Source organism: Prionailurus bengalensis, chromosome E3 (genome assembly GCF_016509475.1).
Source record: "Prionailurus bengalensis isolate Pbe53 chromosome E3, Fcat_Pben_1.1_paternal_pri, whole genome shotgun sequence".
Lineage (NCBI taxonomy): Eukaryota > Metazoa > Chordata > Mammalia > Carnivora > Felidae > Prionailurus > Prionailurus bengalensis.
The window spans coordinates 15,602,763-15,620,856 of NC_057357.1; the positions used below are offsets into that span (position 1 = coordinate 15,602,763).

An 18,094-nucleotide genomic window follows, 5' to 3' on the forward strand; every position below is an offset into this window, starting at 1 on the left:
GGCTAGGTTTATGTTTAACAGACACAAAAAGTTGAAAGTAAAAGAATTCGTAGCAGGCATTCATTGGTGGGAATGTCCATGAGTTAAATGTTTTTAAAGGGCTCTTTGTAATACACGGTAAAAATTAAAGCATGTGTGCCTTTTCACCCAGAGGTTTCTTTGATAAGAACTTATCTTACATGTGTATTTGAACAAGCACACAAAGATTTTCATGGAAACATGGCGGTAATTTCCAAAAGAAGGAAAAAGGACCTAGGAGTGATGCTAATTCCCACCAAAGGGTTTTTTGGTTGGGTGTGTGTTTGTTTTAGAAAGTAAGCAATGGTGTATTGAGTGCAACAATTTAAAATAATGAGGTCAAGGTTGGTTTAGATGTAATGATATGGAGATAGGCCCGAAATAACTGAAAATAGCAAATTGTAAAACAGCATATGTTAAATGTAGTTCCATTTGCATAAAAGCAATTTTATTTACGTGCTGATATGTGCACAGAAACTCTAGAAGAACATTCACTCAATATCAGCAGTGACTATTTCTGGGTTGGGGGATTCTGAGTAACTTTTGTTTTCTATATAAACCTTTTTTGCACCGTTAAATTTTTGGGTATGTGTTGTATAATAAGGAATTCGTCTGGTCTTTGCCCCTGGTTTTCAGCACAGATCTTCTAAAACTCTTGGGATCTCCCAAGTGATAGACACGTCAGCTATTCATGAGCCCCTGGAACACACCCAAGGCTATGCTAATGAGGAGACTGATGGTAGGCCCTGAGAGAGCTTCAGGATGGGGCTGGTCACCAGAAAGACCAACTTTGTGATTAGAGGGTTGAAACTTTGACCTCCAAGCAGAGAAGAAAGCTGGAGATTGGGTTCAGTCATGTCACCGGTGGTTAATCAAATGTACCTATGGCAAGAAAGGCCAGTAAAAACTCTGGGCAGTGAGGCCTGGTGGAGCTCCTGGTTGGTAGACACACTGATGTGCCCTAGGACGGCGATGTGCCCTGATTTCTCAGGGAGGTGGCACAGAAGCTCTGCCATCAGGACCCTCCCAGACTTCACCCGGCATGGCTCGTCATCTGGCTGTTCCTGATTTGTATCATTTAGAATCACAAGTAGAGCACTTTCCTGACTTCTCTGAATCATTCTAGTTAATTATTGAATCTAAGAGAATATTGGGTACCAAATTTATAGTTAGTTGGTCAGAAGTGTGTGTGACCTGAAAACCCCATAAGCTTGAAGCTGGTGTCCAAAGCAGGGGCACTCTTATGGAGGATTAGGCCTTTAACTTGCCGAGTTGGCACTAACTGCACGTGGTCAGTGCCAGAGCTGAACTGCAGAACCAGGTAGGATTGGAACAGGATAATTGGCACTCATGTGACAAGGGTTATTTCTTTTGAAATAGTAGCAAAAAAGTTTTAAGTAAAAATATGGGAAATGTAGGCCAATTCAAATAATAGAATGAAGCCCAGGGGAGGCAGTTCAGCTTCCGTGGTAAGCATGGGAAGATCCTGAACTCGCCTCCCCCCGTGGACACAACAAAACTACAGCTACATATGCAAAATTTTCCTCTGAAAAGGACCTGAACAGCTTCTCTGAAACAGAGGCTAAAAGGACCACATTGAGATGGGTGGGAGAAGAGATCTGGCCTCCCTACAGTCCCCACCTTTGGTGTGGCAGCCCACAGTCAGGAGGGATCTCACAAATGTGGAGCTTCTCCCTGAGGAGTGAGGAGTTTGTATCCCACATCAGGTACCCAATCCCTGAGACCTTCATGGAAGAGATGAGTCCCCAAAATGTCTGGCTTTGAAAATCGAGTGGGGCTTATGTCCAGAAGAACCACAGGGCTGTAGGAAATGGAGATTCCACTCTTAAAGGGTTTGCATGCAGATCCACTTACCCTGGGACCCAGCACAAAAGCAGCACCTTGACAAGCACCTAGACCATATGAGAAGGAGATTTGTTTGCTAATCTGACAGTGTCTGCTAAAGGGACAAGATCCTGTTAGAACTCTCTCTAGGGACTGGGGCACTGGCAGGCACCACCTTTGTGTTTTTCCTGATGGTGGGGGTGCATCCTGCCTCCACACTGCTCCCACAGCCCTACAAAAGCCAGGGGGGCAGTGCCCTGCCCCTGCACCACTCCCTTGGCCCTACCAAAGCTGTGTACACAGCCCAGACAGGGCATGTGTACTGAGTACATAGCACCAGTGGATTGTGTTCGGGGCCCCATGAGTCTGAAACAATTGGAGAAAAAGCTCTTGGCAGGCTACCACCCCCAGAACACTGCCTAGACAGCAGACTGAAACCCACCACAAGTCTTTCTGTGAAAAAGGCCTATTTATTCTTCCTGGAGCTTCAGCTTGAGGGGCAGGCTTCAGGCCTACCATGTATCTAAAGGCTACAGGAATGCTCTCAGGAAACATGGGCTAGGGATTCCATCTTTGTACTCTCCCTTTGGTCTCACTACAGCTTGCCAGTAGGTCCCAGAAAGGAACTCTTACACTTATCTGGAGACTTGATCTTTGCAATAGTCACCAAAAGGACACCAAAAGGATCAGGTGGTCTGGAGGACAACAAGGTTTACAATTGTGACCCCATAGGACTGCATGCATACCTTATGCATACTTTAAAAGCTGCTGTCTGAGGGTCTAACTTTCAACTAGTCTGAAACTAGGTGCTGAGACCCTTCCCTCTGGATCACTTACAGGTCTTGGCATATCCTCAACAACTGGGTCCTATCAAGGATGAGTTAGGCTGTTTAGAACATCACAAAGGTCTGAGAGACAACCAAGAGCTAGGGCAAGGTTAAATGATAAGGTTCATCTCCTACAAACAAGCAACACATACGTACATACACAGAGAGTAAAACAAAATGAGGAAACGGGAATATATTTCAGATGAAAGAATGACATAAACCCCTATATGAAAAACTTAGTGAAATAGATAAAGAGGTCAAAGTCATGGTCATAAAGGTGCTCATCAAACTTGGAAGAAGAATGGATTAACAGAGTGAAGACTTCAACAAAGAAAGAAAATATAAGAAAGTACCAAACAGAAGTCACAGAGCTGAAGAATGCAATAACTGAACTGAAAAATATGATAGAGGGGTTCAATAACATATTAGATGAAACAGAAGAAAGAATCAGTGATCTGGAAGACAGGTTAATGAAACTCACCCAAAAGGAGTAACAACAAAGTAATTTTTTACCATTAACACTTTGTTTATTAAACTTTTGCAAAACAATGTCTATGGCACATGCCTTGAAATGCAACTGCTTATCAGTAAAGTGTATGGCTGGCTGTTCAGCTTTTCAAGAAAGTGCCCAATTATTTTCCAAAGGTTATAATTATTTACATTACAGTGAGGGGTTTGTATGTCCATCAACTGATGAATGGCTAATGAGAAAGAATGAAATCATGCATTTGCAGCAATGTGGATGAACCAGAAGTTATTGCGCTAAGTGAAATAAGTCAGTCAGAGAAAGACAGATACCATATGTTTTCGCTCATATGTGGAACTTGAGAAAATTAACAAAAGACCATGAGGGAAGAGAAGGGGGAAAAATAGTTACAAACAGAGAAAGAAGGATGTAAACCGTAAGAGAATCTTAAATACAGAGAATAAACTGAGAATTAATGGGAGGGGATGGAGAGAGGGAAGCGGGTGATGGTCATTGAGGAGGGCACTTGTTGGGATGAGCACTGGGTGCTGTATGTAAGCGATGAACCACAGGAATCTACGCCCAAGATCAAGAGCACACTGTACACACTGTACATTAGCCAATTTGACAATAAGCAAAATAATTTATTTAAAGAGGAGATAGCTTAAAGAAACTATAGGACAGCATCAAGCAGAATAACATTTGCATTAAAGGGGTCTTAGAAGTAGAAGAGAGAAAGGGGCGGAAAACTTATTTGAAGAGATAATGGCTGAAAACTTCCCTAACCCAGGGAAGGAAACAGATATCCAGATCCAGGAATCCCAGAGAAGTTTCAGATAGGACGAACCCAAAGAGACCATATCAAGACACATTATAATTAAAACGTAAAAAGTAAAGAGAAAGAGAGAATCTTAAGAGCAGCAGAAGAAAAGATAACTTGTTACAGACAATGGAACCCTCATAAGGCCATTACCAGATTTCTCAGCAGAAGCTTTACAGGCAAGAAGTGAGTGGCATGATATATTCAAAATGCTGAAAGGAAAAAAATTCCAACCAAGAATACTCTGCCTGGCAAGGTTATTATTCATAATTGAAGGAGATATAAAGAAATTTCCAGACAAGCAAAAGCTAAAGGAGTTCATCACCATTAAATTAGCCTTCCAAAACATGTTCAGTCTTTCAGCTGAAAAGAAGGGGCACTAATTAGGAACAAGTAAACACATAAAACTAAAAATCTTACTGGTAAAGGTAAATATATAGCAAAGATAGTGAATTAATCATTTATAAAGCTAGTATAAAGATTAAAAGACAAAAGTAGTGAAAATAACTACAGCTACCATAATTAGCTAAGGGATACATAAAATAAAATATGGTGAAATGTGACATCAAAAACATAAGACATGGGGCGTCTGGGTGGCTCAGTTGGTTAAGTGTCCAACTTCAGCTCAGGTCATGATCTTGTGGTTCACAAGTTCAGTCCCTGCATCGGGCTCTGTGCTGACAGCTCAGAGCCTGGATTCTGCTTCAGACTCTGTGTCTCCCCTCTCTCTGCCCCTCCCCTGCTCATGCTCTGTTTCTCTCTATATATCTCAAAAATAAATAAATATTAAAAAAAATTTTTTAAACATAAAACATTGTGGGAAGGGAGTAAAATGTGGAGTTTTAGAATGTATTCCAACTTGCTTTCAACTTAAAATAGACATACCTACACATTGTTATATAGGAGAAAGCTAAAACCTATAGTAGATATACTAAAAATAATAAGAAAGGAATCTAAACACAATGCTATCGAAAGTCATCAAACCACAAGTGAGGAAAGAAAAACAGGTAAAAACAGAGAAGAACTACAAAACAACCAGAAAGCAATGACCAAATGGAAGTAAATACATATCTATCAATAATTACTTTAAATGTAAATGACTAAACTCTCTAGTCAAAAAACATCGAGTAGATGTATGGGTAAAAGAAACAAGACCCATCTATATGTTACCTATAAGAGACTCACTTCAGATGTAAGGACACACACAACTAACAGTGAAGGGATGGAAAAAGATGTTTCATGGAAATGGTAACCAAAAGAAAACCGAGGTAGCTATACTTATATGAAAACCAAATGGACTTTTTTTTTAATTTAATGTTTATTTTTGAGAGAGAGAGAGCACAAGTGGGAGACAGGCAGAGAGAGAGGGAGACACAAAATCTGAAGCAGGCTCTAGGCTCTGAGCTGTCAGCACAGAGCCTGACGCAGGGCTCAAACTCACGGACGGCAAGATCGTGACCAAATGGAAGTCGGACACTTAACCGACTGAGCCACTCAGGCACCTCCCAACTGGACTTTAAAACAAAGACTTTAGTAAAAGACAGAGATGGGCATTACATAATGATAAAGAAATCAATTCAGCAAGAAGATACAACATTTGTAAATATTTCTAGATTCAGTATAGAAGCACCTAACTATATAAAGCAAATATGAATAGGCCTAAAGGGAAGAATTGACAGTAATACAGTAATAGTGGGGAACTTTAATACCCCACTCACACCAATGAATAGATCATCCAGACAAAAATTCAATAAGGAAACATCAGCCAGAAATAACACATGAGACCAGATGGACTTAATAGATATATACAGAGCATTTTATCCAAAAGCAGCAGAGTATATATTCTTCTCAAGTGTACATGAAACATTCTTTAGGATAGATCATATGTTAGGCCACAAAACAGGTCTCAGTAAATTTAAGAAGAAGATAAAAATCATATCCAGCATCTTCTCTGACTCCAATGGTGTGACACTAGAAATCAATCACAAGAAGATTGGAAAAAGCACACATATGTACAGATTAGACAATATGTTACTGACCAACTAATGGAGAGATGAAGAAATAAAAGGAGAAATAAAAGTATCTTGAGAAGAATGAAAATGGAAAAATACCTTATACCTAAATCTATTGGGTACAGTAAAAGCAGCTCTAAGAGGAAAGTTTATAGAAGTACAGGCCTGTCTTAAGAAACAAGAAAAATGTCAAATAAACAATTTAACTTTATACCTTAAGGAGCTAGGAGAAGAAGAATAAACAAAGCCCCAAGTTAGTAAAGGGAAAAAATAATCAGAAGAGAAATAAATAAAAGAAAGATTTAAATGACAATATAAGAGATCAATGAAACTACGAGCTAGTTCTTTGAAAAAGATGAACAAAATTGACAAACCTCTCGCTAGATTCACTAAGAAAAGAAGACAGAGGACTCAAATAAAATCACAAATGAAAGGAAGTAACAAGCGACACCACAGAAATATGAAGGATTAAAAGAGACTACTATGAAAAAGCATATGCCAAAAAATTGAACAACCTAGAAGAAATGAATACATTTCTAGAAACACATCACCTTCCAAGAATGAATCATGAAGAAGTAAAAAGCCTGAGCAGACTGATCACCAGTAAAAACATTGAATCAGTAATCAAAAAACTTCCGACAAGCAGAAGTCTAGGATCAGATGGCTTCACTGGGTGACTTCTACGAAATAATTCAAGATTTAATACCTAGCCCGCTCAAACGCTTCCAAAAAATTAAAGAGGAGGGAACTCTTCCAAACACATTTTACAAGGGCAGCATCACCCTGATACCAAAACCAGACGAGGACAACACACACACACACACACACACACACACACACACTACAGGCCAATGTTCCTGATGGGCATAGATGCAAAACTCCTCAACAAAATATTAGCAAACTGAATTCAACAATACATTAAAGGGATCCTTCACCATGATCAAGTGAGATTTATTCCAGTGATGGAAAGATCAATAAATATGACACAACGCATTAACAAAATGAAATATAAAAACCATATGATCATCTAAATAGATGTAGAAAAACATTTGACAAAATTCAACATCTATTCATGATAAAACTCTCAACAATGTGGGTAGAGACGAAATGTAACTCAACATATTAAAAACCATATATGGCAAGCCCATGGTTGACATACTCTACAGGGAAAAGCTGAAAACTCTTCCTTTAAGATCCGAAACAAGACAAGGATGCCCACTTTCACTATTTTTATTCAACATAGGATTGGAAATCCTAACCAGAGCAATTAGGCGGGAAAAAGAAACAAAAGTGATCCAAATCAGAAAGGAAGAAGTAAGATGGTTATTATTAGCAGAAAACTTGATTTTATGTATAGTTTTATAGATAGTTCTATTAGAACTAATATTTTCAGTAAAGTTACAGGGTACAAAATCAATATATAGAATTTGTTACATTTCTATACACTAACAACAAATAATCCAAAAGAGTAATTAAGAAAACAATCCCACTTACGACTGCATCAAAAAGAATAAAATACTGGAATAAATTTAACTAAGGGGGTTAAAGACCTGCACACCGGAAACGATAAGGCATTGATGAAAGACACAAATCACTGGAAAAATAGGTTATGCTCATGGATTAAAATAATTTAATATTGCTAAAAGTGTCTATACTACCCAAAGCAATCTATATATTCAATGTAATTACTATAAAAATTCCAAAGGCATTTTCCACAGAAATAGAACAATTCTAAAATTTGTATGGAGCCACACAAGATGCTAAATAGCCAAATTGATCTTGAGAAGAAAGAACAAATATGGAGGCATCATGCTCTCTGATTTCAAACTATATTACAAAGCTTTAGTGATCAAAACAGTAGTATTTGTATCATCATAAAAACAGACACATATCAGCGGAACAGAATAGAGAGCCCAGAAACAAACCCACACGTATACGGTCAATTAATTTATGACCGAGGAGGCAAGAATACGCAATGGGAAAGGACAGTCTCTTCAACAAATGGTATTGGGAAAGCTAGTTAGCTATATGCAAAAGAAAGAATGCGGACCATTATCTTACACCAAACAAAATATTACCTCAAAATGGATTAAAGACTTGAACGTAAGACCTGAAGCCATAAAATTCTTAGAAGAAAACACGCACGGTAAACTCTTTGACATTGGTTATTGGAAATGATGTTTTGATCTGACTCCAAAGGCAAGGGTAACAAAAGCAAAAGTAAACAAATGGCACTACATCTAACTAAAAAGTATCTGAATAGTGAAGGAAACCACCAACAAAATGAAAAAGCAACTTATTGAACAGAAGATATTGTTTTTCATTATTTTTATTTTTAATGTTTACTTGCCTGTTTTGAGAGAGAGAGAGAAAGAGAAAGCATGGGGGAGGGCCAGGGAGAGAGGGAGAGAGAATCCCAAGCAGGCTTCATGCTGTCATCACAGAGCCTGATGCAGGGCTCAAAGCCACAAACTGTGAGATCATGACCTGAGTCAAAATCAAGAGTCAGACGCTTAGCCAAGTGAGCCACCCAGGGACCCCAGGAGAAGATATTTTCAAATCACATATCTGATAAGGCGTTAGTATCTAAAATATATAAATAACTCACACAACTTAGTAACAACAGCAACAAATCCCAAACGATTTGTCTGAAAAATAGCCATTTTCCTAAAAAAGACATATGGATGACTGACGGACACATGAAACGATGCTCAACGTCACTAATCATCAGGGAAATGCGAATAAAAACCACAAGGAGATCTCACCTCACACCTGTCAGAATAGCTATTACCAAAAAGACAAAAATAACACGTGTTGGCAAGAATGTGGAGAAAGGGGAACCCTCTTGCACTGTTGGTGGGAATGCAAACTAGGGCAGCCACTATGGAAAACAGGGTGGAGGTTCCTCAAAAAATTAAACATAGAACTACCCTATGGCCCAGCAATTCCACTTCTGGTATTTATCTGAAGAAAATGAATACACTAATTTGAAAAGATATATGCACCCCTATGTTCATTGCAAAATAATTTACAATAGTTAAGATATGGAAGCAACCTAAGTGTCCGCTGATAGATGAATGGATAAAGAAGATGTGGTATATTACGCAATGGAATACTACTCAGCCATACAAAAGGATGAAATGTTACCATTTGCAACAACATGGATGGCCCTTGAGGGTATTCTGCTAAGCGAAATAAGTCAGACAGAGAAAGATATATGATGTATGACTTCACTTATATTTAGAACCTAAAACAAAACAAGTGAACAGCAAAACAAAACTCAGATACAGAGAACAGATTAGTGGTTGCCAGAGTGGAGCGGGATTTAGGGATAGGTGAAATGGGGATCAAGAGATACAAACTTCCAGGGGCGCCTGGGTGGCGCAGTCGGTTAAGCGTCCGACTTCAGCCAGGTCACGATCTCGCGGTCTGTGAGTTCGAGCCCCACGTCGGGCTCTGGGCTGATGGCTCAGAGCCTGGAGCCTGTTTCCGATTCTGTGTCTCCCTCTCTCTCTGCCCCTCCCCCATTCATGCTCTGTCTCTCTCTGTCCCAAAAATAAATAAAAAACGTTGAAAAAAAAAATTAAAAAAAAAAAAAAAGAGATACAAACTTCCAGTTGTAAAATTAATAAGCCATGGGTGTAATGCACAGCATGGTGACTATGGTCAATAATATTGTATTGCATAGTTGAATGTTGTTTAGAGAGTAAATCCTTGTAACTTTGGGTGGTAACAGATGGTAACCAGACTTATGGCGATCCTTTCACTATGTAGACAAATGTCAAATGACTATGTTGGACACCTGAAACCAATATAATGTTCTATGTCAATTATCCTTCAATTAAAAAAAAAAAAGATGGGCACCTGGATGGCTCAGTCAGTTAAGCATCCGACTTTGGCGCGAGTTATGATCTAACAGTTCATGAGTTCGAGCCCCACGTTGGGCTCTGTGCTGACAGCTCAGAGCCCGGAACCTGCTTCAGATTCTGTGTCTCCCTCTCTCTTTACCCCTCCCCCACTCACACTCTGTCTTTCTCTCTCTCTCAAAATAAATAAACATTTATAGAAATAAAAAATAAATAGAATTTTAAAAAAGGAAAAGAAAGCTCACAATTTAAATACCAAACTAAATTGAATGCAAGATGAAAATGGTTAAACAGGACAAGGAGAGTCACTTAGTAATGACAGAGTATAATCCACAGTGAAAATATTTGTAATGTACTATTATACAACAAATAACCTAAGACCAAATCATGAAAAACTCTCAGGAATAGTATGGGAATTCACTTAAGTGGGAAGTTATAAAAATACATACCAGAATCAATAGCTTTCTTATGTACAATAATAATAAGGCATAAAATATGGTAAAAGCAAAATAAAATTCTATTCACAATAGCAACCAAAAATTAATCTATGTGGAGAAAAATTTTAAATTCTACTGAGAGACATAGAAGGACATGTGAATAAAATGAATTCTTGACTAGAGAAGTATACTTTATTTTATTTTATTTTATTTTATTTTATTTTATTATTTTAGAGAGAGAGAGTGGGGAAGTGGGGCAGAGAGAAAGAGAGAGAGAGAGAGAGAGAGAGAGAGAGAGAGAGAGAGAGAATCTTAAGCAGGCTCCACACTCAGTGCAGAGCCCAACATGGGGCTCGATCCCACAGCCCTGGGATCATGACCTGAGCCAAAATCAAGAGTCAGACGCTCAACTGACTGAGCCTCCCATGCATCCCTAGAGAAGTATACCTTATTATTAGATAAGTAAAACTATTGTAAAGATGTCAGATCTCCCTAAATTCTTTTCAAAATTCCAGGTAATCAGAATCAAAATCCCAAGGAGATGTATACTGGAATCGGATCGACTGATTCTAAAGTTCGTCTGGAAGATTCAGTATTTACAAAGAGGCCAAATAATTAATGTGGAAGAACTAACTCTACCTGATATTGAAATATCCTATAGATCTATAGTGATTAAAACTTCCTCATTCCAATTCAGGAGATGAATTAAAATGAATACTTCTGGTTTATTATCTGCCTTTATATCTTCCTCTGAAAGGGAAGCTCCATGAGGAGAGGAGTTTTGTCTCCTTTTTATACTGATATAGCTCAGTTGATTAGACAGTGCCTGGCACATAAGTATTTGTTGGATAAATGGATAAACAAAGCAACGGAATTGAATTCTTAGTACAGAGTAGACACGCAGAGACTTAGGGATTTGGACACTGTGTAAAGTGGCATTTCAAATTAAAATGGAAATAATCAGTCAAAGTGTTATTTGGAAAAGAGTCAAACCAAACTCTTCATTCCATATAGTTAAAGAGATTTCAAGTGTGTCAAAGACGTAAGTGTAACCAATAAAGCCATAATACTACAAGAAAAATAGAGACTAATATTATAATCTTCAGGTGAGAGAATCCTTGTAAAGCACAAAACAAAAGCCAGACACCACGAAGACAAAGATTTATAAAGTTGATTCCATTAAAGAAAAAGGTAAAAACAGTAACAGCAACATCAAAAATGTGTACAAAAACAACAACCACAACACATATAACCCAATTAACACGTAAACAAAAACCTGGAGTAATTATTTACAACATAGATAGTCAAAGGATTATTTTGTCAGCATATAAAAAACCCCTCTAAATCAATGATAAAAAGATAAAAATAATGGCAAAGTGCATAAAATGAGAAATACATTCATAAAAGTAGGTTTAAAATCACTAATAAATATAACTTAATGCAAAGATGTCAGGGTATTCTTCTATCTGACTGACAAGAGTTTAAAACATACATACAATCCAATGGGAGTGAGGATATAGAAAAAGATTCCCTCTTAGTAAATGCTGGTGAGATTGCAAGTTGTACATTTCAAAAAGGTCATTGGACAATGTGTATCAAAGTGTCTATGCACATGGACAACAATTCCAGTTTTAAGCATTTATCCTAAAACCATAATCAGTCAGCCAATTGAACAAAGATGTTTATAGGTATATGGAGTATTTTGTTGTTCCTATTAATGAAAAATCAGAGGCGGAGCAAATGCCCATCAATAAACAACTAAATGATTAAAGTGCGGTACGGTCACATAGTTAATACCACTAATTGACATGGAAATATAAGTTAGAAAACAGTATTCGAAGTTAGGTACATCTAAATTGCATGTCTATGACCCAGCAATTTCTCTCTTAGGTATATAACCAATAAGACAGCATTCATGTGCTCACAAGAGATGTGCACTAGCATATTTATAGCCGCACTATTCATAATAGCCCCAAACTGGAAACCACCCAAATGCCTATCAACAATAAAGTGGATAAATAAATTATGACACAGTCACGTAATGGAGAGATAGCTCGACAATGGTGAATGAACCCCCTAAAGCCATATAGATGAGCCTCACAAATATAATGCTGATTGAAAGAAGACAGATAAAGCAGAATACATGCGTCATGATGACATTTGAATAAAATTTAAAATCTGGCGAAAGTAACCTATGTCATTAGAAGTCAAGACAGTAGTTATCTTTGGGTTGGTGCGGAGTGGGTTGTGACGGGCAGTGGGTACAAAGATGGCTTCTGCGAGGCTGGCAATATTCTGTTAACTGAGCGCTGGTTACCTGGGTATGCACGCTTTGTGGTCATCTGTACACTTAGGAGCTGTATACTTTTCTGCGTACACACGCACATACAAACACACACACAAAATGGTTTGCACAGACAGGAAGATGTCAGCAAGTAGCCTGACAAAAATGTCAGCAGCGTTTTAATCTGGAGAGGGGATTTAGCATGACTTTGGCTTCCTTCAGTATATTTGTCTATATCAGTAGATACAATTATATACAGGAAAATACAATTTAATTGAAGGAATAGAAATAAATTTACTGAACATTCAGCTCAAAAATTTAGAACAGCGCTCACTTCGGCAGCAAATGTACTAAAATTGGAACAATACAGAGAAGATTAGCATGGCCCCTGGGCCACGATGACACATAAATTTGTGAAGTATTCCATAAAAAAAGAAAAAAAAAAGAACAATAAAGAAAATGAGAACATGGGATGAATGAAGTGATAAAGAGCCAGAAAACGATCAGATACTATGGAGGCTGACTGAGAGCGATCAATATGCTTCCTCCCAAATGACCGTTAATGAACTTAACAAATTTATACAAATAGACAATGTGGGAAATAGCACTTTAACCATGAGCCAAAGAACTGGGGGAATTTCTGCTGATTTCACCATCACAGAGAATGATTTAAAAACCCATTTGGGGGGTGCCTGAGTAGCTCAGTCGGTAAAGGACCTGACTCTTGATTTTGGCTTGGGTCATGATCTCACACTTTGTGAGATCAAGCCCCGCATTGCTGTGGAGCCTGCTTAAAATAAATAAATAAATAAATAAATGCCCATTTTAAAAGTAAGCTTATTGAAGTGTAATTAACATATAATAAACTGCATATAAAGTATTCAATTTAGCAAGTTTTTATTTTTATTTTTTTAGTAAGTTTTTAATACATATACACACCCATGAAGCCATTGCCTCCAAAAGTTTCCTCATATCTCTTCCTTCCACTTCCTTTATCCTCTCCCCTCACCTGTAAGAAACATGATAGTTCCCTTTTCTAGAGTTTTGTAGAAATAGAATTGTAGAGGGCACCTGGTTGTCTCAGTTGGTTAAGTGGCCAACTCTTGACCTCAGTTCAGGTCATGATCTCATGGTCCATGAGAGTGAGCCCCACGTCGGGCTCCATGCTGACAGTGAGGAGACAGCTTGAGATTCTCCCACCCTCTCTCTCTCTCTCTCTCTCTCTCTCAAAGTAAATCAATAAACATTTAAAAAAAAAAAAAGAGAAAAAGAAACAAAATTGTAGTGTATGCATTTTTGTAGTCTGGTTTCATTATTCCAGCATAATATTTTGAAATGCACCCCTAATTTTGTATGTAACAAAATTTTGTTGAATCATAGTTCATTGGATGAATACACCATAATTTATTTACTCACCAGTTGATGGGTATTTAGGTTCCTTCCAGGTTTTGATTATTATGAATAAAATGAGCAACGAGCAATTTGGGGTCATGTTTGAGTCTTTATAGGAACATATGCTTTCCTTTATTTTGGTTACATGCCTAGAGGTGGAATGGAAGGTCGTATAACAGATGTATTTAGCATGGATTAAATTAATGTATTCCCATGTATGTTTAACTGTTTAAAAAACTTCCAAAGTATTATTCAAAGTGATGGTACCATTTTGCATTCCCACCAGCAGTGTATGAGCCTTCCAGTGGCCCTACTTTCTTGCCATCACTGGGTATAGTCATTTTAGTTGTAGACATTTTCATAAGTATGTGATGGCATCTCACTGTATTTTTTTTCTTTTTATTTTAGAGAGAGAAAGCACATGCGCATGAGCAGGGGAGGAGCAGAGGGAGGGGAAGAGAGAGAATCCCAAGCAGGCTCCATGCTCAGTATGGGGCCCAGCATGGGACTCAACCTCATGATCGTGACCTGAGCTGAAATCAAGAGTCAGACACCCACCAGACTGAGTCACCCAAGCACCCCTATGATGGCATCTCTTTATAGTTTTGATTTGCATCTCCCTAATGATTAATGACATTGAATATTTTCTCAAGTGTTTATTTGCCAGCTTTGTATCTTCTTTGGCAAATTATCTGTTCATATAATTTACCCACTTTTATATTGAGGGTTTTTTTCATTGAATTTAGAGGGCTCTTTATATGTTTTGAATACAAGTCCTTTATGAGATATATGATTTGCAAATATTGCCACTCAGCCTGTGGCTTGTCTCCCACCCCCCTCCCCCTGCCCCATGGCTTGTCTTTTCCTTCTCTTAATGGTATCTTTTAAAAAGAAAGTTCTTAATTTTGATGAGGTCTGGTTTCTTGATTTGTTCTTTCAGGAATCATACTTTTGGGATCACATTTGCCTAACCCAAGGTCACAAGAGTTTTCTCCTGGAAGTTTCGTAATTTTACGCTTTACATTTGGGTCTAAGATGCATTATGAATTAAGTTTTGAATATGGTGATATGGGCAGATTGAAGCATGTGTATGTATAGTGGATGTATATTGAAATATGGTCTATATTTGTATGTACTACATATGTATATCCAGCATTTGCACCAGTGTTATTGACAAAACTATGCTTTCTCCATTAAATTGCCTTCGCACTTTTGCCAAAAAGTCAATGGACCATGCTTCCACTTCAGGGTAAGGTGAAGTAAGCCTATTAAACCCATATATATCCCACTGAGTATAGCCTAAAAACAGGACGGAATGTATGCAGCAGCTATCCGAGGACTCTGAAAATAACTACTAACAGGCAGATTGGGGAAGAACAGGAGGATTCAAAAGACCACCCACTGGTGATGAGTTTATCATTACTTTCTTCTGGTATTTTCAGGTCTGAATGTAGTGAAACCTGAAACCGGAAAGTGAGAATTAACACAACAGAGAAGACTCCAGGAGATGCCTCAAATTCTGACTTATTGTATGCGTGAGTGGCTTCCTGAAAGAATATGAAATTCACCATCGTTCTTTCTTTTTCTCTTTTCTCTCTATCATCTTGTATCTCAGCCCCCAAACAATCCATGGAAGCCAAAGCAGGAGGGGCAATGAGAGCCAGTAAGAGCCTACAACGTTGAGGAAATAACGTACAAGACAACTATAATATAAAAGTAGAAAATAAAAGGACTTATGTTGGCGGTAAGGTTTCTACATTTTACTTGAAGTAAGAAAATAGCAAGTGATATCAGTGAAACTGACGGAGTGGGGAACTCTAAAATTCTGTTACTCCATAAAAGTAATTTTTTTAACTGGCAAAAAAAAAAAGTGTCAGAATTAACTTTTTTGGATGTCCGGAAATTAGCCAAAGTTTTGTGGAAACTATAGACCAATATCCCTCATCAACGTAAATGCAAAATTCCTTTTTAAAAAATCAGCAAATCAAATCCTGCAAAACTGAAAGGACAATGCAACGTAACCACGTGCTATTTATTTCAGGAAGGCAAGTCTGCCTGTAATATTCAAAAACAATCAGTGTTGGGGCGCCTGGGTGGCGCAGTCGGTTGGGCGTCCGACTTCAGCCAGGTCACGATCTCACGGTCTGGGAGTTCGAGCCCCGCGTCAGGCTCTGGGCTGATGGCTCAGAGCCTGGAGCCTGTTTCCGATTCTGTGTCTCCCTCTCTCTCTGCCCCTCCACCATTCATGCTCTGTCTCTCTCTGTCCCCAAAAAAAATAAACGTTGAAAAAAAAAAACAAAAAAACAATCAGTGTAATCCACCATATGAAAAGCCCAAAGGAAAAATAAACAATAAATGGTCTCATAAATAGATGCAGAAAAAAACACGTGACAAAATTCAACCTCCATCCATATTTAAAAATTCTTAACAAACTAGGAATATAAGAGAACTTCTTCAACCTGATAAGGGGCATCTACAAAAAAGCTAAATCTAACACACTTAATGGTGAAAGACTCAAGGCTTTCCCCCTAAGAACAAGGCAACACTTTTACTATTTCTCATTATACTGTCCTGACTTTCCCCAAATGCTGACTCTGACCTTGAACAAAACTTAAGCTTTCCTCCTGTCAGGGTGACCTTCCAGCTTCCTAAGAAGTAAGCTTATGTAGTGCTTGCTCCTCCTCTGAAAAGGAGTTTCTAGTAACCTAGAAAGCAATGTGCTTCCTCATCACGTTTTATAAACCGCAGACAGCTGAGTTTCTTACCTCTCGATTTTGAAGTCTCCCTGTTTGCAGTTTGTTTCTCACTCAACACAATATTCACAAGTAAAACCCTCTGGATTTTCTTTTGACAATGTCATTAGATTTTCTTCATTGGTAAGTATGGTAAACAAAGTTCTAAGATGGCTCCCATGACTTTCCTCTTCCCAGTCTCCATGCTTTTGTGTAATCCTTTCCCCCGTAGCAAAGGAAGAACTGTAACTAAGAATATGACAAAGGTGAAGGGATAAATTTCAAAGTTGCAAAAGTAACTAAAATATTGAATAGTCTGACTCGTAGGTTAACCAAAAGGCAGATTATCCTGTCTGGGCCTGAACTAATTAAGTGATCCCTTTAAAAGATCTATAGGTCAGAGACTCAAAGTAGTAAAGTCTCTCTCTCCCTCTCTCTATCTCTCTCTCCTTCCAGTCCCTTCTCTCTCTGTCACTGGCTTTAAAGGAACAAGCTGCCATGAATTCTATAGCTTCAAGGAAATTAATTTTGCCAACAACTTAAAGGAGCTTGGAAGCAGATCCTTCCCCAGCCAAGCCTGCATTATGAGAATGAAGTCCACTGAACATTTTGATTTTAGCTTTTCGAGACCCTGAAAAGAGAACCCAGGTACACCTAACCAGACTCTTGACCTACAGAAACTTAGAGACAATAAATAGGTGTTTAAAGACACTAACTGTGTAGTAATTTGTTAGTCAGCAATAACAAATTAATACACCAGCTATGTTATCTGTAAATATAGACCGTTTTACTTTTTCCTTTTCAATCTGGATGCCTTTTATTTATTTTTCTTATCTAATTACACAGGCTAGAACCTTAGTACAATGTTACATAGAAATGGAAAAAATGGGTAAAGTTTTCTCATTTTTGATTTTAGGGGTAAAGCATTTGATCTTTTACCATTATGATGAAGGTAGCTATATGCTTTTTGTAGATGCTTGAATCAGGTTGAGGAAGTTCCCTTCTATTCTTAGTTTGTGAAAGTCTTTTTTTTTTTAATCAGGAATAGATGTTGGGATGACTATATGATTTTTTTCTTTTAGTCTGTTATAGTGAATTATGTTGTTTGATTTTAGAACGTCAAGCCACCTTTACGTTATTGACATAAACCCCACGTGGTTGTGGTGTATTATTTTTATATAATGCTGGATTTGATTTGTCAAAATTTTATAAAGAATTTTTGCACCTATGTTCTTGAAGTATATTGCTTTGCAGATTTTTTTTGTAATGCTTTTGTCTGTTTGTAAAAAATCAGAATAATGCCGGCTGAGTTAGGAAGTATTTTCTGCTTTTCAGTTTTTTGTAGGAGTTTATGCAGAACTGATATCATTTCTTTAGCAAAATTTGTTCAGTAGA

At 37.9% G+C, this 18,094-nt stretch overlaps 1 protein-coding gene and 1 non-coding gene across 3 annotated transcripts in view; one reads left to right on the forward strand and one right to left on the reverse strand.

The window, feature by feature from the left end:
* CALN1 (calneuron 1) overlaps positions 1-18,094 on the reverse strand; it is a 529,580-nt gene that overhangs the window by 449,983 nt on the left and 61,503 nt on the right. The gene's annotated exons all lie outside the window — the stretch shown is intronic.
* LOC122472100 lies at positions 12,902-13,008 on the forward strand. Its single transcript, XR_006294350.1, has one exon. It is a non-coding gene; the product is annotated as a U6 spliceosomal RNA (small nuclear RNA).